This window comes from Balaenoptera acutorostrata, chromosome 12 (assembly GCF_949987535.1).
Source record: "Balaenoptera acutorostrata chromosome 12, mBalAcu1.1, whole genome shotgun sequence".
Classification (NCBI taxonomy): Eukaryota; Metazoa; Chordata; class Mammalia; order Artiodactyla; family Balaenopteridae; genus Balaenoptera; species Balaenoptera acutorostrata.
In genome coordinates, this window is record NC_080075.1 from 62,969,309 (window position 1) to 62,973,081 (window position 3,773).

General features: G+C 43.7%; 1 pseudogene; it reads right to left on the reverse strand.

Moving 5' to 3' along the window:
- Positions 1–243: 243 nt before the first annotated feature.
- On the reverse strand, positions 244–794 carry LOC103003147 (60S ribosomal protein L9-like; annotated as a pseudogene).
- Positions 795–3,773: the final 2,979 nt, after the last annotated feature.

Below are 3,773 nucleotides of genomic sequence, written 5' to 3' on the forward strand. Positions count from 1 at the left end.
AAAGAATACCAATAACCATTACTATGTTGAGACCTTATATAATCTATCTAAAAAAAGAATCTGTTTTCAAGAAGAAGAGGATCAACCATTAAATACGGAGCTGACGTTTGGCAGGCACCACAAATCTATCTATCCAGATAATATTTTTCAATACAGGGCTTTTCTTTCATCTTTAAAATATCACAGATAGGCCTAAGGAATCATCTGGCATCTTGTCTCTGTAGTCGGACAACTTAGATCTTATTAATCAGCCTGCTGAACAGCTCCTTTTTCAGACACATAGATGCTATCCAAAATTTTTCTGGTATTTTTGTTTTTAACAGCCATGGCTTGCTGAATCAATGCAGCTGAGTTTGATGCAAGTTCAATGTTGTTTCCTTCAAGAATTAACTCATCTTTATGGCCTTGAAAACTGAACAAGCAACGCCTGGCCTTATCCGAGCCCTGTGGATGTATTGATATTTTGTTCCCAAGAAATTTTGGAAATAACGTTGATGGGGAAGTGAGTGTACACAGACCTCACCTTGTAACGAAAGCCCAGGGTAGCAACCTTGATCGTGTTCTGTTCATGGCTACAGAGTGCGAACAATAGCCAGTCCCTTTCTAGTTCCCTACTGTTTGTCAACCTGGAGCTGCTTCTTTTTCTTTCCAAGGAGACTGAGTTCTACATTTATGTCACTGAAGTCCCTCTGCAGGTTTCCGCTGGGGTCCTTCACAATAGCTGTGCTTCCCTTCAGAGTGAAGTCGATATTTTCTGGAATGTTGACAGTCTAATTGCTGAGAATGGTCTTCATTCTTGCAGTAGATGCAGCAAAGAGAGCTGTGTGTTTAGGTTAACCCTGGTAAGCAAGTACAAAGCATGGTGAAGCTGTGTAGGGAGAGATGGGACAGGTTCAGCATTTGCTGGGAAGAGGCCTAATGCTTTACATACCTGTAAACATCTCATTTAATCCTCCCAAGACTCTTTAGGCATTGGTGTTCTTGTTTCATAGTCCAGGAAACTGTGGCTCTGAGGTTAGACAAGTGACCATATCTATCTGAAGCTGAAGCTCTTGACCTGCACCCAAGATGCATTCCTGGGATGGGCAAGGGGGTCAGTGGTCCTGGCTGTGATTCCCAAGGGGTGCTCACTCTGTCCAGTGGTTACTTGATGCTGATTTCCTGAGAATCCTCATGTGGTCTTGAACCCAAACCAATGGGCCCTTTGACCATCCTCATTATAACCACTGTTAGGATAATCAATACGAAATTGAAGCAAGATGGTTAAATATATCCCCAAAATCAAAATACATTGCAGCACAATTTTTATCTATCAGTAGTAAATTAAAGCAGGCAGCCTGTCAGAGTACTGGATTCTCCTTTGGCCCGTGTATAGTTATTGGTTTTCTTACTACAAGCACAGTGCCACTTCTTGATCCCTGTGACTATATTATAAACAGATGTCAAAAACTAGCAGGTCATAGGCTATATCCAGGCTACAGACATGTATTATTAGGCCTGGAAGGTGGCTTTAATTTTCTTGTTTTGAAAAATTGAGATAGTTATCAACAGTGAGATAAATATTAAGAAATTTCACCTAAAAACCTTATTCTGACTTCTTTTGAAGACCCAAGATCTACTTTCCCCCCATAGCAGCAGTTGGCTGGAACCAGCAGCTAACCCCACAGCTGTCCCTGGCCCTGGCCTGTTGGCCACAGTCCCCTGGAGCTTGCTTCATTCACCTAGGTTTCCTGCCTGGCCCTTCTAGGCATCTGGGTTATGGCTTCTGTATGATGCTAATCGAGTTCCCTAATTAATTACTTATGTTAGATCGACTTAACGGTATGAACACTATGAGAAAAGTGTCTGCCCCAGGACCCGAGGTCTATGGTTATGGATGTGAAGGTGTGGATCCTAATGTTAATCGAGAGAAGTGCTGTAGACCTGTAAAACATGAACGTTCTTACATCCCAGGGCAAATGCTCCACAGCCAGCCCAGCTGACTCCAAATCCTGTTGGGATCGAGCACTTCCCCTGGTCCTGACCCCAAGCCCCACCCATACCCAGAAGCCAGCCTCTCCAAGGATTAGCCCTTCTCTGCTCCAAAGGCACGAGCCAGATTAACACCAACAGCATGGTGTTAATCCGGCCTGCCCTACCCTGGGGTGGGTGGTCTTCAGCTGCCAGATGAAGTGACAGAGATCCTGGAAGAACATTGTCTGAAACAAATCCAGATTCCTGAGACGACAGCCTTGCAGACTGGCTCTGGGTGCCAGGGGGAGGAAAGTCCAGAGGGAAACTGTACCTGAAAATTAACATCTCTTGTCCAATTATGGATTGGTTTCTTTTTTTTTTGGTCTTCGACTTTATATAGCTCTTTGAATTTGCCTTAGAATAAACAATTATAGTAAACATCATCTATTTTTAAAAAGTTTTATTGAGATGTAATTCATATATTATACAACTCACCCATTTAAAGTACAATCCAATGGTTTTTGATATATTACAATATTAACTTTTAAAATTTGTGGTAAAGCATATAACATAAAATTTGCCCTTTTAACCATTTTTAAGTGTACAATTCAGTGGCATTGATTACATTCATATGCTGTGCAACCGTCACCACTGTTTTCAAAATGTTTTCATCATCCTAAACCGAAACTCTGTGACCATTAAACAATAACTCCTCATTCCCGCCCTCCTCCCCAGCCCCAGGTAACCTCTAATCTCCTTTCTGTCTCTATGAATTTGCCTTTTCTAGATATTTCATATAAGTTGAATCATATAGTATTTGTCCTTTTGTGTCTGGCTTATTTCACTTAGCTTAATGTTTTCAAGGTTCATTCATGTTGTAGCATGTGTCAGAACTTCATTCTCTTTTATGGCTGAATGCTATTCATTGTGTGTACATGCCACAGTCTGTTTATCTATTCATCTGTTGATGGGCACTGGGATTGTTTCCAACTTTTGGCTGTTGTGAATAATGCTGCTGTGAACATTGGTGCACAAGTGTCTGCTCGAGTCCCTGCCTTCAGTTCCTTTGGGTGTATATGCCTAAGAGTGGAACACCATCCACTTTAGACTTCCTCTCCCATCCTGGCTACTCACACCAAGAAAATTAACTCTGATCCTAAAAATAGACAGAGATTTAGACATTCTAGGGGAAGCTGACCGCAGCGTGACCACTTAGGGGTACCTGAGTCCTTTGTCTCTTCAAAGCCACAAATGAGGGACTTCCCTTGTGGCACAGTGGGTAAGACTCCGCGCTCCCAATGCAGGGGGCCCAGGTTCGATCTCTGGTCAGGCCACTGGATCCCACACGCGTGCCGCAACTGAGAGTTCGCATGCCACAACTAAGGAGCCCACGTGCCGCAACTAAGGAGCCCGCCTGCTGCAACTAAGACCTGGGACAACCAAAAAAAAAGAAAGCCACAAATGATATCACTCCTCTGTTTGCAAATAGCCAAGCCCCCATGGAGGGCAGTGTGTGGGGACTCAGACACCCTCAAGGGGACCCCTGCTGCTCCCCTCCTCCCTGAAAGAGCAGAGAAAGAACAATCACCCCTTTGTGAGGAGAGTGGCCATTTAGGAGGAAGGAGAGAGGAAATTGGCATGTTGAGCTTTTTCAGGGGACCAGGTGCTGGAACAGGTGTTGCACATCTGTTTGCTTATATAATCCTCTAGAGTATCATTGTTCCCATTTTCTAGATCAGGAAACTGGCTCAGCGGCAGAAACTGAACATGCCACAACTAGGGAATGCAAGCAGCTGATGCATGCTGAGAGGGGTGGGAGG